The sequence below is a fragment of the Henckelia pumila genome, unplaced genomic scaffold (genome assembly GCF_033568475.1).
Source record: "Henckelia pumila isolate YLH828 unplaced genomic scaffold, ASM3356847v2 CTG_466, whole genome shotgun sequence".
Classification (NCBI taxonomy): Eukaryota; Viridiplantae; Streptophyta; class Magnoliopsida; order Lamiales; family Gesneriaceae; genus Henckelia; species Henckelia pumila.
The window spans coordinates 6,501,360-6,512,311 of record NW_027331833.1 but is presented as its reverse complement, the minus strand read 5'-3'; the positions used below and the strand labels follow the sequence as shown (position 1 = coordinate 6,512,311).

The window sequence follows — 10,952 nt, the reverse complement described above, 5'->3', positions numbered from 1 at the left end:
TTAATATTATTTAAAAATAAATCAATTAGATTGGTTTAACCGATTTTATATCAATAATCAAAACCAAAACATATTTAACTGAAATTTTTTAAAATATTTAAACTAAATTTTATAATTAACTGCACCAAAATTTTTCAAATTAATTCGAGTTTTTCGGTTAATTAGGTTTAACCGATTTTTTTTCTACCCTTAGATAAAATATAAGTAAAAAACTTAAACTAATTAATGTTTTGAGCAAATTATTTTTTTGAATTATTTGACTAACACACTAATTATAAAAATTCCAAGTATGGTCATATATATTTAATTTTGTACTATCAAAATGGGTAAAATATATTAACTACTGAACTATTTATTACACAACTTTGAAATAATAGTACTCGAATTAGTTAATTGTTTAACCACATTAATATAAGTTCCAAGTGTGATGCATGGAAAAACAAAACACAAACGTATAGAAACATAAAGTATGTACTTATCACAGCAACAAGATAATTTGTTTTTCTAGCAGACATTTGCTTTCAGGGAAACAAATCGCTGAACGAGCAGACAATGCCATTCTTCTTTTTCTTTGTACTCCGAATCTCAGTTGAATATATAGCTTGTATGTATACCACAATCATGCACCCCAATCTTCACACTGGGAATGTGGGCTATCTTATACCAATCCGCTCCTCTTTCTTTCTCGCATCGTCTTTCCAATTCCGAGCAATCCCAAATCCATAAGCATTCAAGATTTCCCACAGGAGGAAAAGATGTCAACTTTGTACAATTGCGAATGACTAAACCACGAAGAGACGTGAAACTTGTCAAACAGGCCGATAGCGTAGTCAGCTGAGGAAGGTCAGCCACGCCTAGATAATAGGGAGAGGGAAGTTGTTTTAGTGCTTCAGGTAGGGAAACCATCTTCGGCAAAAAAACAAAGACAGATCTCTTTAAGAGATTGAAGATATGTTATATCTTCTGGTAGCTCGACAAGTTCAGGACACCAGCATATACTTAATTTCGTCAGAGCAGTGAGGTGTAGAGACCAACCATGAGGAAAACATGTCATTGTCTTACTCTCCCATAAACCTAAATATTCAAGAGATTTCAAGCCCCGCAAACCTTGCTCCACCAGGGAGTTTTCATGTGCTTTGTAAATCTTCAAGGACTTGAGATTACTGAGTTTTTCCAGTACCTCATTCGGAATATCAGCATTACGAACATGGAGAGAAGTAAGATCCTCGGGTTTAGATAATCTGTTTAAGTTGCTTCCTTCACTTATGACTAGCTCTTTGAGAGGTGGAAGCGGTGGCAATATCAGCGAGGGGCACTTTCGAATACAAAGCTTTTGAAGACGAGGGAATATTTCTATAGCTTCCTCCTTTCCAAATCCTTTTAGATTGTGGAGAGAAAATAGTGTAAGTTCTTCCAAGGACGGGAATTTTGTAAACATTGGACTTCCGTCTTCAACATCATCCTCAATGATGTACTCTATGACAAGATGTTTTAAAGACACGATTTTGAGATAAGGCAGCTTACTCAATTGCGGAAGACTTGAACAATTTGGGCAATTTGCTAAATCAAATTTAACTAGATTCATCAAACTTGAATATCTCAACCATTTCGGAAAATACCTTCCATTGAATCCATAAATTTCTAGAATTTCAAGATTTGGATGAGGTTCAAGAGCTTCTAATACCTTTTCATCCACATTCTCCAACAATTTGGACTTGTTTTTATCTTCCCATCCTAGTCTCAGTTCACGAAGATTCACTTTATCACGAAGATACGCCATCTTTGCTTCCATATGGTTTTCCACTCTTTCAAGTGACAAATATTAAGCTTGCCTCCAAGATTCAAGAATTGCAGTTCACTAGGTTGATTTCCATGACTCACAACGAACAGACTCAATGTTTTAAGGGAACTTAATGCCCCAATTTTTGACGGCATCTCACTCAATGATTCACATTTTTCTAACAGAAGGTGACAAAGATTTTTTAAGAATATCATACGTCTAGGCAACCCAACAAGATGTGTACAATAATTCAAGTTCAAAATTTTCAGATTCCAAAGACTACATATAAGACTGGGAAGCGTATGAATCTTAGTGGAAGACAAATTCAGATATCTCAAATGCTTTAGATTGCCAATTGTAGAAGGCACGTTATCTATATTTGTCATACTTGCATCTAATATTCTCAAACTATTCAGGTTCCTTAAACTGAAAGATAAATCCACCTCGAGCTGAATGCTAGAAGGAAAAGCGACGTGATGTTTCCGTAAATTTACCTGGCGAATTTTGCCTATCGATACACTTTCAGCATAGCATTGGGCTTTAAATCTGGGGACCTTATTGTCTATTACCGATTGGGCTAGATCATGAACAAGATCATGCATCGTGAAAATCGTTCCTCTAAAATCTGTTCTTACATCTTGGAACAGAGATCTTAAAACTAACTCGTTCCATATTTCATTACCAATATCCTCCTCCTCTAGTATTCCATTTGATGAAATATACCCATGAGCCATCCAAAGAAATATCAACTCCTCTTTCACAATCAGTGAATCCTTGGGAAATACAGCACAATAAGCAAAACAACGCCTCATTTCTAAGGGAAGATGATGATAGCTCAATCGCAAGGCTGGTAACAGCAGAGTTTCTTGCGGCAAATTCCAAATGTCACTGTTTTGGACATGAATCCATTCCTTTTCTGTCCTCTTAAACCTCAGAAGGCTTCCAAGGGCCTTTGCGGCAAGTGGCACGCCGCCACACTTTTCCAGCATCTGCTTCCCAATGCATTCAAGATTAGGGTGTTCTTCGTTCTGTTGTCCGAACGCACACCCTTTAAACAACAACCAACAATCCTCACGGGACAACCCGGTTAAGTTATGGGATGGAAGTGTTCCCATGATGTCTCCGACTTTTTTAAGGCGTGTGGTGAGAACTATAGCAGCACCTCTTGAGCCACAAGCTATAGTATTTCTCAGATTATCCCACCTCTCCTGTTCATCATTCCACACATCATCTAACACAATCAAATATCTTTTCAGGCTCAACAACTCCCAAAGGCGACGTTGCAAAGCATCCAGGCATGCTAAATTGGAAGCACTTCCACTCCCAGTGGCAGATTCTATCATGGCCTTAATCACAGTTTTCGAATCAAAATTGTGGGAGACACAAACCCAAATTTTAGTATCAAAGTGTTCAACTACTCTTTTATCATTAAAGACTAGGCGAGCAAGAGTGGTCTTGCCAAGGCCTCCAATGCCAATGATCGACAATACAGAAAGTTTTTCACAGTCACTCACCTGATTCACCAAGATCTCCACAATCTCTTCCTTGTCTTTATCCCTTCCATAAACATGTTGAGACTCGTTCAAAATGGAGCCTGTCTCGCGTATTGCAGCATAGTCACTCTTTTTCTCCATACCCATTTCACGCAAATGAAACTTGTCGCGCTCTGCAGCAACCATGTCCAGTTTCCCCAAAACTTCTTTCATCCTTCTCCCGATTTTGCGCCGGAACATGATTTTCTTCAAACTGTAGCGATTGGATTTCCAATTTTTGTGCTCCAATTTTGAGACTTGAGACGCACACTCATCCAAAATGTCATCGATCTCGTAAGTGAGGTCGTTGAGCTTGCATAGCCAGTCGGTTACTGCCTTGCTTTCCCATTGCTTCATTTCTGCATCTTCCACCACCGATTGGATGGCGGCGAGCGTGCTGGAAAGCTTCTTCATCTCGTTGTCAACACCCATCAACAATCCAATCTCCTGCTGGATAAGAGAGCTCAGATTGTCCAACAAAAGTTTCAGAAATGTCTCTGCCATTTTGGGCAAGGGAGAAATTATGGAGAGAAGTGTGATCTGACGAGGGAGCTTTGAAAATCCAAAGACTTTCCTTTCCCCACATTAAATAATTTATTTATTTCACAAAGTCACACAAAAATTTCAAATTAACCGATTATTGTTGAAATGGCTCTAGACATTGTTGATTTATTCAACATCCCTTAACAATGGGTCGGGTATTAAATTCATCTCATACTAATATTTATCCGGTATTCAATTTCATCTCATCCTCATACTCGTCGGAGATCGGATATTCATACTCTACCCATATCCCCATTTATTGTATCTCCTCTATAAAAATATATTGTTTTTAAATTTTAATTATTTTGATAAAACTATACTTGTTTACTAGATTTTATACCAAAATTTTTAAGACAACTATAAAAAAATGAAACATAGAAGAAAATCTACAACCTAAGAATTATATAGAAAATAAAACTCTTAAAAATAGCATTAGTTTTATATTAATAATTTTCATTGTTTCGTCCAAATAACATAATTCAACAAAAAAATTAAATTAGCATTTATTTAATATAAATTAATATGTGTATGTATGTATATGTGTATATATATATATATTTAATCGGATATCAGGTCGGATATGGATAGGATATTACTACATCCTCCTTCATCCCCATATACGAGATCCTTATACCCATTTACTAATTTATTTAATCGGGTCCAAAAAACGCTCTGAGAAAATTTTCATCCCTAAACATCATGTTTGTATTTCAATATAAAAAAATCACAATATAAATATTAAAGAAGCCAAGTTTTTTTTTTTTTGACGGAAACACTTGTAATCAACTTTAGTCCAGTTAAGGGACAGATTTTTTTTTTGGCTCAATTATAATTAGTATGAAATTGAAGAAGGCTAATTATATTTCATATTTTTTTCGATGATTTTTTTTATAAATATTTTTTGAAATTTCAGTAGATCGGGTTCTTCTTTATTTGTCCTTAGATCTAAATCATAAGATACATAGTATTATATAGAATCTTGTTTTAGCCAACAAACATAAAATCAGTTATTCCCTTGCCGCATTGTCCCTGCGATTCGGCATTAAGTTACACATATAATTGCCAGAACGCCGTTCTCTCATTATTGGCCGGGCTGATTGATCAGATGCTAGCATAAGAATGTTATACTCACATTTAATTTTAATTGGTCATGTTAGTTCAATGTATTTTTTTTTATCTCATATGTTCAAATCAATTTGAACCCTTAAATTTAGGGTTAGGCTACTAATATCTCACATGAACTCAACCCGGCTCATGGATCTTTCTGTCAAGATTGATGGACAATGCAGGCACATGCACACTTAATAAAGATAGATTATTGTAAACAAATTAAATAAAACATTAACATGTATTCATACGTGGCACTTAATAAGGAAGATTTTGACACAAAAATAAATTATACAGGAAAGTCAACAAAAAAAAAACGCAATAAATGACAATAGAACGTGTATTTCTTGGAGTAGCTTGTTCTTGTTGATCTTATGGCCAAAACCTCCAGCGGTATTCTGTGCTCCTTCTTTCCACATGTCCGACACTTACCTTCCAATGGCATAAAAATCTTGAGGATTGATGAATGATGATGAAAGGAATATTTATTGCTTAAATCTTTTCTAATTTAAAAAGATTAAATATGATCTTTTGTTTTTCTTGTGCCTCAAGTTTTAAATTGTTTATTTTTTTAAATATTTAGATTTGAGATATGATTAATTGTATCATAATATTTTATTATTTCATTTCTAATGATTTTATTCCTTAGCTTTGTAGATTTGAGTTGATAAAAAATTAACAAGATCTAGAATCATATGTCTACAAGAAAACATCTACGGGGAAGAATTTTCTAGGCTTATTTATTAGGCGCAGACACGAAGAAGAGCTCAACCAAGAGAATTGAGAGAGAGCTTTTTAAGCATACAAATCAGAGAGAATTAAAAAGGTTGGTTCGAAGCTCATATCAGTGTTGTCACCTTGATTGTCTTGAAGTTTTAAAGAACACGTGAAGAGCAAAGATCAAAGATTGGAGTGTTCTAGTCAAGTTTCGGCATCAAGGATTCATTTTCATGTTTTGTTTATTTATTCTATTTCGTATAGAATTTTAGGAGATGTTTTTATTCTTTATTTTGTCACATATTTTGAGAAAATTGATTTTACAATAATCACTAGTTTTAGGGTTTGTAAAACTCTTTGAATTATTTTTCTAGTGAAAGTTTTGCTCTGAGGCGCTGCAAGAGTATTTTATATTCTTGCTTAAAAATCTGAGTCTATTTATTTGGTTGCTTGTTTATTTTATTCACGCTTTAATTATTTTTCACTGCATATTACTCAAGGTGTTATTAAAGGTGTTGTCAGCACCTTGTGACAAAACCTTAAACTGTTTATGTGCAACCAACATTCCCTTACAAGTGGCATTAGAGACATATTCTTGATACACTAAAAACTGATCCGGGTTTGTTTATTTTATTACAGGGATTAATATGGACTCATCTACTGTTGTGAACTCGTTTTTGAAACCTCCGGTTCTTGATGGTACGAATTATGCATTGCGGAAGACAAGGATGCACTATACCATCAAAGCAATGGATGTTCGTGCTTGGCAAAGTATTATGGCTGGTTGAACCCCGCCAAAGATGCTAGATCAAGAAGGAGAATACATTCTCAAGCCAGAAGCAACTTGGACCACTGAAGAAACACAAAGCTCGAGCTACAATGCTAAAGCAATCAATGCAATTTTTTCATCTGTGGACATGAGAATGTTTGGACTCATAGCTGACTGCACTGTTGCCAAGGATGCGTGGGAAGCTCTTCAAGAACACTGTGAAGGAACTGATAGTGTGAGAAGAACAAGACTGAGATTTCTAAACACAATTTGAGAATATCGTAATAGATGAGAATGAGACTATTGCTGATTATGATAAGAGACTTATGGAGATAGCTACAGAGGTGTTTGATCTTGGAGGACATATTGCAAGTGAGAATATGGTGAACAAGGTTCTTCGGTCTTTGCCAAAGAGATTCAATGGAAAGATTTGGGCACTTGCAATAATATTGAGCATAAAAGAGAGATAATTATATTGAATTTAAGTGTTAGTATTTGTTCGACCAAGTTTTTGGCGCCGTTGCCGGGGACTATTGATTACTTTGATTTTTATTATTTAATTTTCTTTACTTCAATTTTAATCACTATTTTCATCTGTGAACTGCAGGATTCTCTTGCAGTGCATGAAACATTCACCCGAAGCAGAACTCTTGCCTTTTGATCCAAAAATTGAAAAAAAACTTTTCGCAGAAGAAGAAGGCAACAAAAAGAAGCAATGGCAGAACAAGAACGACTACGCGAAGATGGATAAGATGAGAATAATGCACCACCTATGTACATGTCAATGCTGGATAGTGTTATGCCATCTATAGAAAATGTCAAACCAAGCATCATCAGGCCAACCATAGCAGCAAACCAGTTTGAAATAAAGCCTGCTATCATTCAAATGGTGCAAAACACAGTCCAGTTTGGTGGGATGACAATCGATGACCCATATGCTCACCTCACAAATTTTCTAGAAATCTGTGACACTTTCAAGATGCAGGGAGTTTCTGATGACGCTATTCGTTTGTGTTTATTCCCTTTTTCGTTACGAGATAAGGCTAAAGCATGGCTAAAAAATCTACCTGCAGGTTCAATCACCACTTGGGATGATCTCGCAAAGGCTTTCCTCACCAAATACTTCCCACCGTCCAAATCGATGAAGTTAAGAGCTGGCATCACAACCTTTGCTCAAGGAGAGCAGAAAACACTATATGAAGCTTGGGAGCGCTACAAAGATTTATTGAGGATATGTCCACATCACCAACTACCAGAAGGTCTTGTGGTACAAACTTTTTATTATGGTCTTCCTCATTCAAATCGCACCATTTTAGATGCAGCTGCAGGTGGTAATTTGTTACGAAAATCACCGGAAGATGGATATGAGCTAATTGAGGAGATGGCATCCAGTAGCTATGACCCTCAATCTAACAGGAATGCAGCCAGAAAACCCGCAGGAATGCATCAAGTTGATGCATTCACCTCACTAGCAGCTCAGCTAGAAGTCATGAATAAGAGGATTGAAGAGCCATGTAGCGACCCAAACCGGATCCACTACCTAATCAGAATTTAGGAGCATAATTAAACATGCATTAAATAAATCGCTGCGGAAGACTTAAATTAAAACAGACCGGCAGAATACAACCGGGTAAATAAATTCGATTATACAACTCAATCGAATAAATAACCTTAAAGGCAAAACCTACAGCTAAATCCTGTTGTCTTCACTGGTCACTGGCTACTCCAAGCTCCTGGTGCCCAACCATGCACCTACAACTGTCCCGTCGAATGGGGTGTCCAGACATACAGAAACACTGGACGTGAGCTCTGAGCTCAATACGAAAGCAATGATATATATAATATATGCAACACATAAATGACTTTAAAATCAGGGTTAAATCACTTTCTCTGGCGCCTGGAATACACAGTACCGGGCAAGAGAGCGACTCCGCATGGTACTCGTATATTCCCAAGACACGAATCCTCAGGAAAAATCGCCTCGACTGATAGAAACTGTCATGACTCACATCATACCCAATGCAGTCTCCGTAAAAACATATGCATGTGCTAAAGCCGTAAAACATGGTAAACACATAGCACATACTCATGCAACACATATAATATATATCATGCTGGCCATCTCAGTCAGTACTTACGTACCTCACTATAGGCAAATCCTAGCAGTCCCACTCTAGGTTCCAAGCCTATCAACAACTCTACAATGCAAATATCCATGCATCATTCATTAAGCTCTAAAAGCCTTAACTAAGCTATTGCATACTCCTAAATAATTTAAGGAGACCATAGCTATACCTGCGTCCGTCGTCAGCCCACTGATGGCAACTATCCCGCAACTAGGGCACACCCCTGCTGCAGCTCCACAGCTTCGAGCACTGCTTCGCTACTATGTCAGACACTGTCTGACTATAATAAAGTATATTTCCTACTCCAACTCTAAAATAAGAGTACCCAAAGCCCAAAATAGAGCTACTAGAGCAAAGGAGAGGAATTCGGAATTGGCAAGAAATGAGGAGCTCGGACTCTATATTTATAGATGTCGATCGAAAGCTCCGTTCCTCGATCGGACGTTCCGTTCCGGTAGATCAAAAGCTCCGTTCCCCGATCGGACGCTCCGTTCGCCACGTGTCAATTCGGTCCACATGCAACCACACACCTGTCACCGACAGCCATCGGAAGCTCCGTTCTTGATCGGACGTTCCGATCGTCGATCGGACGCTCCGATCCTGGATCGTTGCTTCTGATCCCTCTCGAGTCTTGGAACCTTCTAAACCAATTTCGAGTGTCCTGGATCTATTTCTGGGCTCCGTTAATCCTCCTGGACTTAATTAATCATGTTTTACTTAACCCAAACACGATTTCATGATTAATTACTCATTAATAGTTAATCACGGATACGGGTCACTACATTCTGCCCCCTTTACAAGATTTCGTCCTCGAAATCTAAGGTAAAACCTCGAGAACATATAAAAGACCCTTGTTTGAGTGCCTGGTCGAAATAGCTTCCGACATACTCAGACTCTTGTCGAATTATATGCAAACTGCATAAATGCTAAATCACAATAGCATTCTCCGAGCTGGAAACCATTGCATTACTTGATGACAACTAACCTCGCTTGACACTAACGTACCACAGCACTGATACGTCCTTCGTCACAATCACGATCTTACTGATCACGAAGGATACAACAATCCACTTGATCAAGATTATCATCCCAAGTAAAATCTAAAACTGACTAAGACCAAGTCATAACGTGACTGGCTTACGATATTCGTCGAATCACTAAACAATTCTAACCATCCACTGGTCCCCAAAAGTTCTCAATGCCCAACACCTCTAGTTAGGAAACACTAATCCCAACACTGTGCGGACACAACAAATCTCTAATTCTCTTCAAAAGAATCTAAATGACACAGGGTTATACTGCAACATAACTGCTTAACATGATTCCATAGACTGATTATCCTTCCCATGCCTCACCGAAGCAAAACAGCTTCCCAAGGGCAACACTGGGAACTCAGACCATCCAATCTAGCACAAATCATAGTTCATGTTTCTTAGTATAACTCAGCCATAGGTTATTCACCCAAGAATTCCCAATCAATAGACATTCTCCCGATAGTTATACTTACTCGCAATCACTGTATACAATTCAAGACTAAGGCAAGCTCCCACCAATATGTTCGACTGGGACATTCCACAGTACACAGACATATGGAAACGCTTCCTATACCGTCTCGAAACTCAACAGTTGCAAGCGTCTGGTATAACTCAACTCGGAGTCTCTGATAAAGCCATCTTCGCATACCAACCTCCCAAGATTAAACACACTGATCCTGGGACTAAATCCCAACGGATTCTCAATAGTCAAATAGCTTCCCTTGCTGAACTCATCAGCCACAACAATGAAAAGACTAATTCGTCGATTCCCTAGCCGATCCTGGGAAACATTTGTCCTCTAATAGCTGGTCACACAACGCTTCTGATTGTCGTCATAGTTGGAACGTAAAATCTTTGACAAACAGTCAGCACAGATGTGATTTACCAACTGGAAAGAACAAAGTCGTTGCATCACTGTCTTGCGAAGTCTTCAATTCCCACAACAATCTTGTTGACCACTAAGTCGATCAACGACTGCTTCGATCGTCTCAATGATCTCACGCACCACATGCTAAAATTTAGTGACACCCCTTGCTGGATCTCGAAAATAGACTCCAGCTAATGTCACACCTCGCGATCATACAACTGATGTCCATATGAGTATCCAATCCTCGTTGGATCCCAAACTCCAATGGTACACTTAAGACATCATCACAAAAGCACTATCCTGGAAGTTACCAATTCCTTCACTTGTGTCTCCTGTCAAGTTAACCCTTAACTTGACCCTTCAAGTCAATTGAAACTCTTTGGTGAATTCATCTCCGGAAACCTAGAGATTTCAAAGCACTACCTGATCCGAGACTGTACCAAGTACTCATCTCTTAAGCATTTGAACGACAAAAT

At 37.8% G+C, this 10,952-nt stretch overlaps 1 non-coding gene and 1 pseudogene across 1 annotated transcript; both read right to left on the bottom strand.

Annotated features, from left to right (window-relative positions):
• Nucleotides 1–523: 523 nt before the first annotated feature.
• Nucleotides 524–3,849, bottom strand: LOC140872569 (disease resistance protein RGA2-like; annotated as a pseudogene).
• Nucleotides 3,850–7,592: 3,743 nt separating this feature from the next.
• LOC140872689 (small nucleolar RNA R71) lies at nt 7,593–7,699 on the bottom strand. The gene has a single exon (XR_012147887.1). It is a non-coding gene; the product is annotated as a small nucleolar RNA R71 (small nucleolar RNA).
• Nucleotides 7,700–10,952: the final 3,253 nt, after the last annotated feature.